The 14,945-nt window shown below is 34.4% G+C and overlaps 1 protein-coding gene across 6 annotated transcripts in view; it reads right to left on the bottom strand.

Moving 5' to 3' along the window:
- The window catches only part of Zbtb20 (zinc finger and BTB domain containing 20), an 815,137-nt gene that overhangs the window by 430,743 nt on the left and 369,449 nt on the right, over positions 1-14,945 (bottom strand). The window lies entirely within an intron of this gene.

The following is a 14,945-nucleotide window of genomic DNA, read 5'->3' as shown; positions in this document are numbered from 1 at the left end:
TAAACAGATATAAAGATTCATAACACTTTCTGTGTGATTCAACCAATCAGTAATCAACAGCACACTTGAGTCCACTGTGCAAAGGAGACTGTCAAGAGTCAAAACAAAGAACAAAAACAAGTAGGAAATTTGTTTTTCCAAAGATTAGAAAATGTTCCTCAAAGTGTCTAGCACACTCAGAAGCATGTTAATATGTTCAGAGACATTTTACAAAAAGTTCTCAAGCACCTGAGAAATATGTAAAGACTAAGAAATTGTATACATCTCCCTGATCACATGTGTATGTGATTGAAAATTTATTAATGTATTGGATACATATTTATTGAGCACCTACTCTACCTCAGGAACTGAATAATACTAAGTATGAAGAGACGCATAATGCATGGCTTGTCTTCAGGAAGTTCACAATTTAATCACTATCCTTGAAAAGAAAAAATTACTAACATAGCAAAGCAAGGGCAAAGACATGAATATGCATGAAAGCATGAAATTGGGCTCCTAGAAGTGATGTATGAACTATTTATAAAGTAAAGCAGAAGCTCTGGTGGTAGGGAGAATATTCTAGGGAGAGGCAAACCTTTGAACCCTTTCTAAAACTATTACTAGAATCAGATTACAAATTCTAGGAAGTAGGGGGGGTTAATGCATGATAATTTCAGATAAATGTTTCAGATGGCATATATTTCAGGACCTAAAAACAAGTTTATTAAGGAAAAAAATGCCTCCCAAAACTATGTCTTAACATCATTGGAAAAGTATGTTGTATCACATCACGAGTGCTGGCACAAATAGTGACATACATTGTCTTTTTCACTTTCAGTATGTTTCTGTTGTCTCAGACAAATAGGAAGCATGCAGTATACACTCTGCCTTTTTTATGTTTTCCAGTCATTTATCTTCTTTTTACCATGTGCATACTTGTATAGCTTCTTTTTTTCATAGCACCATAAGATAAATCATATCTGTTTGACTATTAAAAGAAGCAGAAAATCGATATCTATTTAGTGGTCACACATATATCTTGAGCCAGAGAGAACACTATGCAGTACTAAGGGTGCAAATGATAAGCAAGGAAAGGAATGATACCCCTAAATTCCCCAAAAGTCTCTTTTTGTTTTTTAAAGAGAGAGAGACAGACAGAGAGAGAGAGAGAGAGAATTTTTTTAATATTTATTTTCCAGTTATCGGCAGACACAACATCTTTGTATGTGGTGCTAAGGATCGAACCCGGGCCACACGCATGCCAGGCGAGCGCGCTACCGCTTGAGCCACATCCCCAGCGCCCCCAAAAAGTCTCTTTAAAGCCAGAAAATACTCTTGGAAAGTGAATACAGCTCTTAATCATATTAAACATTGTGGTGTATATTATTTTCAAAGTATGATGCAGCAGGCAGAATACTGCACTTACCTTAGATCGGTCACACCAAGCCATTTAAATAATTTATATACTTCATTAACCCATTCAATATATATTTATTTAGCTCCTGCTATTTAGTAAGTACTTATCAATAATTATATTTTTTATTCTTGTAATGCTCATGTTAACGATTATTAATAGCTAACACTTTTTGAATGCTTACTAGATGCTATATACTATCTCATTTAATCCTCACAGTGACATTATGAGGCAGGTATTATTACCATTTGCATTTAATAGATTATGAAAGTTACAAGTAGGAAAGATGAATATGCAGTGTGTAGATTCATTTTAAATAATGAGACACTACAACTAATACCATCCCAAAGCCAGTTTCCTTACATTATACTTATATAGTCACACATAATATTTATGTTATTATTTTTAATTTATGAAAATTCAGGTGGTTTGAGATTATTTTGAGAGTTAAGGTAAACACCTGTATCTCATAAGAGCTGTGTCTCACAAAATATGTCTGGGAAATAATGTCACATGGTGTCAACAGGCTAGTAGGCTATGTTGGGAGACAAGCTGGCAACTAGCTTGGGCTATGCATATTTTTAGGTGACAAAAACTAGCACCAGACAATCACATGCTGTGGCAGTCCCCTTTCTCCTTATTCAAACTAAAAGACTTTTCAAAGGCAATTCAGAATCCACATTGTCAAAAGCAGAATGAATATGATTTAAAAAGAAGAGAGGGAGGCCAGATGCAGTGGAGCATGCCTATAATCTCCATGACCTGGGAGACTGAGGCAGCAGGATTTCACATTTGAGGTCAGCCTCAGCAACTGAGCAAGACCTTCAGCAATTTAGTGAAACCCTCTCTCAAAATAAAAATTCTAAAAAGGACTGGGAATGTAGGTCATTGGTAAAGTGTCCCTGGGTTCAATCCCTAATGCCAAAAAAAAAAAAAAAAAAAAAAAAAATGAGGAGAGGGGGAATCTTGAGTCAGAAGAGGTACCTTTGTCACTTACTAGCTGTAGGACCAGGGTCAAATTAATTAGGTTCTCTGAGGCTTAATTTTCTTCTCTCTAAAATGGCTTGTTGTGAAGATTAATGTGAAGACTAAAGGAGCTAGCATTTTAAAGGTGCACAGAATCTAGCCCATGCCAGAAGAGGTGTGCAATATACGGCATGTAAAGCACGCAGAGTTAAAGCTTAACACATATGGCCAAGATTTACTATTTCTGAACCAAATGACACATATACTATCTACACTTGCCTTCAATAATAAATGTAAATAAGTCTTAAATAAAGCAAATTAGACTTGGTAGTCTGGTCAGTTTTCCTTTGAGGAGGGTTAATAGTATGCCTGGAATGGTTATGCTCAAGAAGACAGAGCTGATGGGCAAAACAGTGATATACAGCATAGGAATTATCAGTTAATAATAAACAGATTCTTACTTTTCAAGTAACTGATACAATGTTGGACTTTATTTAAAGGAGATGGAAAAGACCTTTTGGAATTCACTGGAGAGGCCACCACATAGGACTAATGCTCTCCTCAAGTAATCCCTGCTGTAACTTGGCTACTAACTGTAAGTACTTATCTAACTCTGGGCACTCTGATGTCCTCTCTGATGCCCTCTCTATATTCTTCTTTCTAGACATTGACCAAGTCCAGCTATCTCCAACTCATGACCTAAATCATGAGTGAATATTCGTGGAACACAGCATTTACTTATGGTTATAAAGATACTTCCTGGTGAAATGGGGGTACTTAATCATGGAGGGATCATTGGAGGACTTCATGAAGGCACTTACATATGTATGTAATTTTATTTTATTTTATTTTAGATTTCCTCTGGGAGAGGGACTGCCTGGACTCTCCACAATTGGTCCTTATTCTATGGCTCTTGGCTGAGATTAGTTTTGATGGGGATACCAGCAGATGACTCAATGAGCATAAGTATTGTCTGAGGGACAGTCACCTAAGTGGGTCTCCTGGGTAGCTGAAGCTTTATAGGATCTGCTTCTTTCTCAACTGCAAATCCTAATTGGTAGAAAGTATAAAAGCATGTAAGACTACTCTATGTCCCCTTTCTCTAGGATACCTGGATGGGTAATAACAATTTAGTAAAACTCTGGCCTGGTTGGGTATCTCTTACTTATTAGCTTTCTCAGTGTAGCATTATTTAGGGAAATCTCATCTTCTAGTCAAAAATAATGACAAGCAGAGGCATTTCAAAGGAGAATAATTTTTATAACTTTTTCCCAGAAAAATTCCATAAATCTAAAAATTTCAAACTCATGTAATTTCATATATATTACATATATAAATATGTAACAGTAAATGTTTTACTAAGTGATATATATATACACATGTATATATACATATATACACATATATATGAATATCTAAGAAAATGCTTTACTAAGTGATACATATACACATATGTATATGTATAAATATCCAACAATAAATGCTTTATCAAGTGATAATATATATCTAGGTAAATGCTTTACTAAGTGATATATATTATATATGTATACATATGAATAGTTAACAGTAAATATATATGTGAATATGTATGTATGAATAATTGTGTATCTGTGTGTGTATGAATATCTAACAGTAAATGCTTTAACAAGTGATAATATATATCTATGTATCTAATAGTAAATGCTTTAATAAGTGATATATATGTCTATATATACATATGAATATTTAACAGTAAATCTATGTGAATATATATGTATGAATAAATGTATATCTGTGTGTATATGAATATCTACAGTAAATGCTTTACTAAATGATACCTACCTAAGAAAGGAAGAAAAAGGTAATTTAAACCCAGTTTCAAATTTAGATTTAAGCCTAAATAAGAATTTTAGAGCTCAAATATTCAAAATTGATAAGTGGCAGTCAAAAAATTTAGCTGTATACTTAATTGAGGGTTAAAAACATAAACTTCAGAGTTCCTTGCTCCTTGAGGCATTGCTTTCTTAGTGAAAGTCAGCAAGCTTCACAAATGTGAATATCAGAATTCTCTAAAAGAAAAAAATGCTTCTTGTGAAAAAATTAGTCACGGCTAATTCATAGGGTAAAGAAGTCCAGATTGTATCAGTTTCCCTGTGACCTTGCTATGTGTTCTGCTACAAGTCATTTAATATCTTCTTACATCTCAGTTTTCTGTCTTTTATCTATGATCTTTAAATGATATTATCAAGAAAATGTGGATCAAGTATTTTGATCATCTTATAGAGAATATGCTAAAGCGCTAAATTCCAGAGTGTCAGAATGAAAAATTACGAAGGTAGAATGACACTAATACATTCTGGGATCTTAAATAACAGATTTAGCACTTAATATCTCCATTTTTTAAACTATAAAGTGAGAATAGTCCTCTTTATGTATTTTGTCCAATAGTGTATTGGAATGAATAGAGAATATTGCAAAGTCTATTCAAAATTTTCAAAAACATTTCCTATAGGCAGGTGATGTGATGGATATATTAATTATCTTGATTGCATTTTCTGACAAACTACATGGAGATAAGAACAATGAATTGTACTTCCAAAATATGTACAATTAGTCAATTAAAAATAAACAAATGAAATAGAAAGCCACTGAAGTTGATTTTCAAATATAGTAGTGAAACTGAATTGAAAATGTCCAGGTATATGATAAAGTAATGCTTCGAAACATATTCAGATACTTATGAAGTAAGACTACTAAAGGTGAAGGTGAAGTACTGCCTTTTATTTGTGTGGCTGGCTACATTTTATGGTGGATCCAAGACCCCAGTAATGAGAAAACATAATCAGGAGAGATGATTTAAGTAGACTACTGAATGATATAAAAGATAAAATGCATTCATTAATGAGTTGGCAGAAATGCTATATATTGCTCATAGAAACAGAACTGTTGAAGCAGCTTTTCATACTTGGCAGAGCCTTGTTCCTAAAGTGGGCCCTCACCCCCCCGCCCACCTCTCCATTTTTGATCTGTACTTACAGGTGGGAGTAATGACCAAAGGGAGGGGCAAAACAAACAGAGGCACTGTGGCAGGAGCATTCCAAGGATCAAAGAGCCCATTAGGCTGTGACTGCCAAAATCAGAACTATAGTGGGTGGCTCATCAGTATGGTGCCCTCAGAACTACATGGGTCACCCCTGATAAGTCATACCTGGGGCGCAGGGTACTCTTCTAAGGAGGACTCTCTGCTAAGAACTGAATGTCCACATTTCCTGACACCACTCACAGTGTTTGATTTTACTCAATTCTGTGCTAGTACTGTTTACTAAATGACCTAACGGATAGACATATAAGGTATAATCTCTGATAGACATATAAAGGTATAATTTCTGTCTATTCCAATCATACACCTTACCAAATTCTAAGAAAAACTATGGTTTTCCTACATTAATGTGTAAAATCCTGGGCAACTGGTAGACAAGATAATTAATTCCTAGCATTTTAATCAGATGTTTCCTTAGTATTTGTATTTGTCATGTGAAAATAATATACTAATACCTCAAATAGCATTCTCATATTCACTTTTAGGCTTATCTCAATTTAACATGGTCAAGATCCCAGAAGAGAGAAAATAGAGCTGTTGCAAAACTAAGTGAAATACGATAAAGTACACACTATTGCCCAAACTGATCTTTACTTATCAGGGAGACTTTAACATGGAACCAATTTATTCTTCCTTAATATGTGATAACATCAGTGACCTGGTCCCTCCATTCGTGTTACATGGGAGGGTAGAACACTTTCAGAAGAAAATGACTACTCCTGTACCTCAGAACGCAGAGGAGACACAAATTGAGGTAATGATAAAGTATCCAAAGCTGACAACTCTCTACAGCTTGCAAATGGCTTATAATTGAATCCTACAGAAATCAATGTGATAGAGATGTGCTGAAAAGACAGTATTCATGATTGTATGGGTTGGATTATGGCCCCAGAACCTCAGAATGTGATCTTATATGTAATTAGTTAAGATGAGACCATACTGGAGTGGAGTTAGCCCCTAATGCAATACAACTGGTGCCCTTGTAAAAAGCAGAAACTTGAAAATAGTAAACACAGTACACAGGTACACATCTTTACTCTGTGAAGATGAAGGCAGAGATCAGGGAGCTGTTTCTATAATGCTGAAGATTGCCAACGAACGACCAGAAGCTAAGTGAGCAGCCTGTGACTAAGTTGTTCTTAAGGCTTTCAGAAGGAACTAATGCTTCTAACAACTTGATCTGAAACTTCTAGCCTTCAGAACAGAGAGAATAAATTGCTGTGACTTAACCACCAGTTTGTGGTACTTTGTTACAGTAGCCTTAGGGAGCTAATACAACAATGATGAACAGGTAATCGGCATGTAAAGACCAAATCAAATTCAGAACACTTGGTTTAAGAAGGTTGAAAAATATGAGATTCACTGAAAAAATTTTGTCATCAGTATGCTTTAATATATACATTTGAGTGGCATCTGGATAATTTATTACACAGAGCATACATTTTCAAATTTGCTAATTCAGTAAGACCTTTACAAAAATGACAAGCTGATATGCACTCTACAGAACTTATCAAAGAGTCTTCAGCCTCTAAAAAGCAGTGTAACTAGGAGGAAGATAAGTATGTGTTTTTATTTGCTTATTTAAAATGTATAGCCTAGTAAGCGTGAAATAACTAACAAAAGTTATCAGTAGAGAAAAGGCCACCTCCTTAGAAGAAAACCACTAAGGAAGGGGATTTGTGTCTACATCATAATTAAAAGGCAATTATCCTGATGAGAAGTTAAAGACAATTTTAAGTATGAGGAATTCTGGAGACAAGTTTGAGGACTGAGGCAAAATGAGAATAAGAGATGGTAGAAGTAGATACAATGGGAAAGAAAATATACAAGGTGAGCTGGTACTGAGAGTGAGGTCAATCTGAAATGGGCAGAGATAATGATAAAAAGTGCTGAAAGGACCTGGTGCAGTAGCACATGCCTGTAATCCAGGTTTAGGAGGCGGAGAACAGGAGGATTGCGAGTTCAAACCCAGCCTTAGCAAAAGTGAGGCACTAAGGAATTCATTGAGCCCTGTCTCTAAATAAAATACAAAATAGGGCTAGGAATGTGGCTCAGTGGAGTTCAATCCCCAGTACCACCCCTCTCCAAAACTAAATCCCGCAAGGACTGTAGCTCAGTGGAAAAGTTCTTGCATAGCTTGTATGAGGCCCTGAGTTCTATCCACAGCATCAAATAAACAAAAACAACAAGAAAAAGACCCACTGAAAGGTAGGAAAGAAAAAACATAGTAGTAGAATTCCTATATTTGAATAAGAAAAAAGCAAGAATTAAGAATTAATGTCTCTTTAAAATTGGTGCTCTGAATGCTTTTGTGTGAAACAGACTGTACCTTGACTATTCTTTAAAAAGATTCAATAGTAGCATGGAAACTGTGTGTGTGTGTGTGTGTGTGTGTGTGTGTGTGTGTGTAAGCTAGGCAGTATGGCAGGTAGGTCAAGGAATAAACACTTCATGGAACAGGAAACTATAACTTTATACAATGTGTTCACTAGAGACATTAAGAAAAAGAAGGAATAAAATAGCTTTGCTTAGTTTGTTGTGCTAAACAGCTTTAAAATTCTGCCTTTCCTAATTGTTCTTAACATTTCATTCAGCCAATTATCAACTTAATCTGAGGAAGAACAATAGATTAGACTTTTTGGCAGCCAAGTCAATCTCATTGGAAAATTCAAATCCTACAAGAAAACTCTGCATTAGAGGCAGTTTCAACTCCAACAGAAATCCATATTAACAGTATCACCTTTTTCTTCCTTTCCCAAATTCAATCTTCTCTAAAGAAAATTAATGATCATATAGAGATACTCTTGGATGAAATGAAAAATTGAAGAGAACTATTCCTTTTTTCACAGTAATAGGATGTTCTTGCTCAACATGGTCAAAACTGAAGTCTGAGTTCCCTTTCATCAAAGTTGGAGATGATCTTGTCTATGTCTCTAATATTTCAATTGTACCACTAAATAGAAAAAATTGCAGCTTAATTTCACCTATTTTCTTAAGCAATTCATAATTCAGATTAATTATTTTTAAAATTTTATTCATTGGGAAAATTTTGGCTTGTATGATGATGAAGTATGGAGCCAAAATGTTGAAAATTAAGGAAAGGGATACTTTTTATATAGATATTATCTTTTATTTCCACTGATTTCTAAGTTATTTCTGCTATACAGATGACTTCTTCAAAGGACTACTATTTCTGGAGACCAGGGTAGGATAGTCTCAAAACTGATATGTTAATAAAATGAACAAAATTAGCATCAATGGGAAGGTAAAGGAGAAGCAGATGCAGAAAGGGATATGCCATAGCATTAAAAATATTCTTGGCCTTTATTTAAAATAATACTTAAGTTTTCTCTTCTAAAAGAAAGAAACTGATAATTAAAAGAAAAATGAAGGAAGGAAAGTAGATGTGGAGAAAGAATGGATGGAAGGAAGAAAAAGAGAGGCAGGGAGGAAAGAGGGAAAGAGGAGGAGAGGAAGGAGTGAACACTTGAGCAAAAAAAAAAAAAGGAAGTAGGAATGAAGAAATGAAGAAAACCAGTGTAGAAGTACTCTCTTATTCCCTTCCCCCTGGTTGATCCTCTAATTATCTTTCCCTGCTACATATACCAATGCAAATGTTTGGAACAAAACTGGGGTAGTTATGGTATTTGGTGGAGGTTCTTTTCAATTAATGTCCACTTAGGTATAATACCTCTAACTCAGCAGATCCAAATGTTTTTCAATTCATGTTCCCTCTAAGAATAAATAAATTATGAACTTTCTAAGCAAGGGATTAAAAAATATTTTGCACATTTATAAATACATATAAACATGCATGTACATAAATAAATATACTTGCTTATATTTTCAAAGGGCTCATATCCCTATACCCACTTATCTACATTAGCTTACTGTGAAGAACCATTGCCTCTAGAATTTGGATCAAGCCAAAATAAGTGGGTGGAAATAAGCATTTGGAGAAATGAAAATAGGATATAAAACCAATCAACCAAACAACACACAAACCTAAAAAAAAAGTGTTCCTCTCCAAGTCAACCTTACACTTCTCACTCTCTTCATTGTTTCTGGAACTCAGAACAAGAAAAACGATGATTCGACTAATAACCTATTTAATTAGCAAAAGTAGAGAAATCTATAAAGCAAGAAATGTAAATTACATAAATTTTTAATCATTAACTTAAAATTCCTCTATGTTAATTGCTTTGATGGGACACAGATACCTAATACTGTTCTAACTTCTTTCTTTCTTTTTCTCTATCTCTCTCTCTCTTTCTCTCCCCCCTCCCTTTCTTTCTTTCCTCCTCCTCCTCCTCCTCCCCTTCCCCTTCCTCCTCCTCCTCTCCTTCCCCTTCCCTCTCTTCCTCCCCTTCCCCTTCCTCCTCTTCCTCCCCTTCCCCTTCCTCCTCTTCCTCCCCTTCCCCTTCCTCCTCTTCCTCCCCTTCCCCTTCCTCCTCTTTCTCCCCTTCCCCTTCCTCCTCTTCCTCCCCTTCCCCTTCCTCCTCTTCCTCCTCTTCCCCTTCCCCTTTCCCTTCTCCTTCTCCTTCTTCTTTTTACCAGAGATTGAACCAAGGACCAAGGGGCATTTAAAAACTAAACCACATCCCCATTCTTTGTTAAAAATTGTTTAAGACAGGGTCTCTCTAAGCTGCTTAGAGCCTTACTAGATTGCTGAGGCTAACCTTGAATTTGTGATCCTGTTGAATCAGCCTCCCAAAGTGCTGAGATTATAGAAGTGCACTACCATGCCTGGCCTGTTCTGACTTTAAACATTAGCTCTAACACACAGAAACATTGAAAACCACATGACTTAATAATATGATTAGTGATTCATCAGATATATAAGAAATGACATGAAGACAGCAACATAAGAATAAATTAATTTCAATATTTTAACTACATTGCATGTATCTGAGGATGGAGACCAGGACTCAACTATAGTAGTGGGAATTGCTTATAATTATTTAAGACATAATGATGTTTTTCATAGTATTTCATAATCTTTAAATGTACTACATTATCTCATTTGATTTGGATACCAACCTTGGAGTGCAAATGAGAGAGATAGCTTTATCTGAATTGTACTGATGAGGAAACTGAGGTTATAAATGATTAAATAATACTCTTAACATTATATAATTAACATGTGGCAGGGCAAAGACTAAATCTCACAAATCCTAATACCCAGTAATTATTTATTTATTGTTTTGCCATCCTATACTTCACTCAAAGAGTTCATTACACATAGCTTGTTGAGACACTCATATTATCTTATTTTAGAAATCAGGATAATACTATGTTTCCTTGAGGGAATTCACACTTGTAAAATGTGTCCTCCTACAACAAGGCTTTGCACATGGCACACAATCAGACTATATTAAGAGGCACAAATATATATATTTAAATTTATATAGCAAATGTTATAGATAATTTATATATATGCATGCGTATGTATGTGTTTCCATGTCTAAGAATTAATGTGCATTTATTCATGCTGTTAGAAAAAAATGTTAAGTTTGTACTTCACTATTAAGCTTGCATTTTGTAGAACCACATATTTGCAAATCATTCAGAAATCAAATCAACAAAAATATATGGATAGTACAGTAGAACTTTTTTTTTTTTTTTGGTACCAGGGATTGAACTCAGGGGCACTTAACCACTGAGCTACATCCCCAGAACTTTTTTGTATTTTATTTAGAAACAGGGTATCACTGAATTGCTACATCTCTCTATAAGTTGCTGAAGCTGGCTTTGAACTCATGATCCTTCTGCCTCAGCCTTCCAAGCTGCTGGGATTATAGGCATGTGCCACCACACCTGGTAGCAGAACATATTTTGTGAAAAATATAAACATACAAATACCTACCCTCAACAATTTTCCTGTTAGTGGAGAAGTGAAAATATAAAATAGGCTTATTAAATAAAAACTATAAACTGACTTTAAAAAGTATATGAGTGTATTTCCTGGTTTATATTATAATTAGAGTAATAAATGTACTTAGTGTTAAAAATTTGCAATTTGTCCTTACATTTCCTGTTTTCACTGAGAAATCAGTCTGTGCTGCAAAATTCTCCTTCCTATTTTTTAACTTCTGCAATGTATGTAGTCTTATTTTAGTATGTATAAGGTAGTAAATTGCTGGGATGAGTCCATTACTTCTTCAAAGAAGGGATATAACAGAAATTACAATTCAGTAGATTTACCTATATTTCTTTCTTAATATTTAAAGTTACCCTACATCTGAAATGTTTAAACCAAACTTGAGCAAAAATTGTGAAGTGTAGATGAACTTTATCCCAATTTCTCTCTTTATACCACCTTTGTTCATGTTTCCTTTTGACCTTCTTGGCCCTCCCTATAACCTTACCTCAAGATTTATTTCTGGTCTCTTTTCCCTGGGTGTTATTATATAACTCTCTTTAATTCTAGATGTAAACTGAGGTCCTTGTTCAACTTGCATACTTAACTATTGCATCTTTATCCCCTTTTGTCAACTCCTGAATTGTGATGTTGTCATCCTTCTGTATGATTTCACAATGTTTTGTATAATGCCATCATATATCAGATCATGATCTCTTCGACATTAGTGAGAGACCTGAGAGTTTGTTTCCTGGGGTGTTTTAACAGCATTTATTTCAATCCTCCATGTGAATTAACTCTAGTAATATTTTAATAACCCCCTTTCTGGTTCATTTGATCTTGGCTTATTTGTCTTTCCCAGTTGAGTTTCACTATGTATGGATATAGTATTCTTTGTAGGCAATGAAAGGTATTGGTGAAAAAAAATCTCTACTATATGCCAGAAAACCTCTTGCCTAGGTCAGGCCTTAATGGTCAACTTGATTTTCCCTGTGTCACAGATGTTTTACTTATCAAGTGGAAGAGAAAATATTTTTTACCAAATTCATGAGCTATATTAGGAAAAAATAGATTGGTGATTTATGTGAGTGTTCATACTGAGTCTTTTCTTCTACCTTTAGACTGCTACATCCCAATTAAAAAGGAACAGAGTACTCTGGAAACACATAATGGAAATGGTTCATTCTTTGGAAATTCATCTGTGATAGGCAAAATAGCTGTACCCATGTGTGTACTTCCTAATATCCAGAACTTCCAATATATGGTAAAATGCTATGTTACTTGGAAAACTAACTGCAATATAAATAAGTTATGAACCTTAAATTAGGGATACTTTCCTAGGTTTTTCAGGTGAGTCAAATCAAATCACCCTAAAAGCAGATATCTGGTTTTGGCTAGAATTTGGAAATGATATGTGGTCAAAGAAGTCAGAGAAATTCCAAATGTGATAATGATTCAAGGAGACGTGGCAAGCTTTGAGATGTAGGGGACACTTGCAAGGAGCTGAAGATGGCTTCAAGGAATGGAAGGAGTTTAAAAGTGAATTCTTTCAAGTCTACAGTTAAGAGCCATCTGACATCTTGATTTCAGTCTTATGAAACTTGGAGCAGAGAAATTGTTATAGCCAATTCAAACTTCTGATCTGTAGAATAGGGAAATAATAAATTTGTGTTGTAAGCTGCTAAGTTTGTGGTAATTTGTTATAGCACTAATAAAAAACTAATATGCCATCCAATATGTCATTCCCTTTCAAATGCCAATAGATATAATATTTTAAATTCATACAACAAAGAGTTGGACCAAGAATCATTATTATAAAAGCAGAAAATTCTTAGTACTATAAATATTTTTTTTCCTAATTTTCCTTTTTCCATTTTTTGGCATGTTCCCAGAGAAAGTAAAACAATACAGGACTGAGAGACAAAGATCATGATATCATGAGGAGAGAATCTCTAATAAAGTGCAATGTTCTCACTAAGGAGTGTGTGCCTTTCCTTTTCAGACAAGAATACTATACTAATAGTGCTACATTATTCACCACCAACTAAGTCCAGTTTTGAAAAATAAAAATAAAAATCTGAAAATACTTCAAATAATTAAAAATGCATTGATCATGGACATTTAAGAAATAAGGAAAAGAAGCCTCCTCCCCCAACCCAAGCAAATGTATTCAAATTCACAAATCCCTTGTATACTAGGGTATCCTTATAATCATACATCTGAAGGAAATATCTTCAAAACTTTCAATTACCTTTATATAAATATATATGGCATCAATAGAGCTATCTTTAAAATATACCTAATGGGATGATTTTCTTTCTTATTCACAATTTTTGCACAGATTCTAGCCTTAATAGAAAAAAAAAAAGAATAATGGGAGAAAAGCAGTTGTTTTCAATGATTTTGGGGGAAGGTTTACAGAACTTGACCTTTGAAGATTTGCATAAGTTCAGAAACTAAGACTTTTTGAAGTATAACCAATAACAACATGCTGAAGATAGATACTTTTGTAATCAACTAGAAATAAATTTTACAGTAAAGGATAAATTCTCAGCAGGTTGTACATTTTCTACTTTATAATTATATCACAGTATGAAATAATACAAAAGAAAATAGAAAAAAACAAATATATTTATTAAAAAGTCTTATAGAAACACAATAAATACAATTTTTTTTTTTTCTGTAGAGACAGAAATAGACTTGAGGTAAAAATTACCAGCACCACACTTTGTATATTTCTTATCTTCCATGAAGCCACAAAGAAGGACAGCTCTTCTGGCTAGGCTAAGGGCACAGGATGGAGAAGGCCATATGAGAAAAAGCACTTACTTTTCTCCTCTTTTGAATACAGTTTTCTGCTTCTTACAGGTCTCTGTAAACTTACTAAAAACTTCGGTCATTTTGTAAGGGGATATCATAATTTTGAGAGGCTTTAAGGCTCATACATAGCAAATTAATCCCCATTTTATGTCTGTCCCCATTTAGTATTTCTAAAGGGGGTGGATAATAAATCCCGCCAACTCTCTTTTTAAGGGCTATTCAAATACTAAATAAACCAAGAACATTTTAAAATGCAATCTCACAGAAATCTGCTTTGCTTAACCTTCACTCCTTCTTTAAAACATAAGAAAGGCATGATGTTCTTTTTTTGTTAATTAATTCATTTTAGACAATTCCTTAAATTTTCATTTTAATAAATTTTTGTGTGGGTGCATTAATTACTTTCAAAGATGCTTTACAACTGTTACCTATTAAAAGCCTTTGTTAGTGAATAAAAAAAAAGGAAGAAAAAAAAAAAACTTCCAGTATGCCCCCTCCCTTCTCCATTCTAAGCAGGTCCTTGCTATCAACTGCTGGAGTATGCTCGCTTTGCACCTAGAGCTATAATTATTTTGCTTTAATTTTACAAAACCTTTTGTTCCATTCCCACGAGCCCACCTGATCCTTATATTACACTCACTCTATTAAAACACTCATGCAGAACAAAGCATGACTGTACTGATTCATAAGTAACTTTTTTTTTTTTTCTCAGTAAAATGCCACTGGCTAGGGTTTGGGACACAGTCCTGGGCTTCTCCCTCCTTTGCCAGTTTTCATGTATTAGAGCAAAACATACATTGTTTCAGAGTGCTGTATTTTTTCCC

This window comes from Callospermophilus lateralis, chromosome 10, assembly GCF_048772815.1.
Source record: "Callospermophilus lateralis isolate mCalLat2 chromosome 10, mCalLat2.hap1, whole genome shotgun sequence".
NCBI lineage: Eukaryota > Metazoa > Chordata > Mammalia > Rodentia > Sciuridae > Callospermophilus > Callospermophilus lateralis.
Note: the sequence above shows the minus strand (reverse complement) of the source record. Positions and strands in the feature narration are given on the sequence as shown.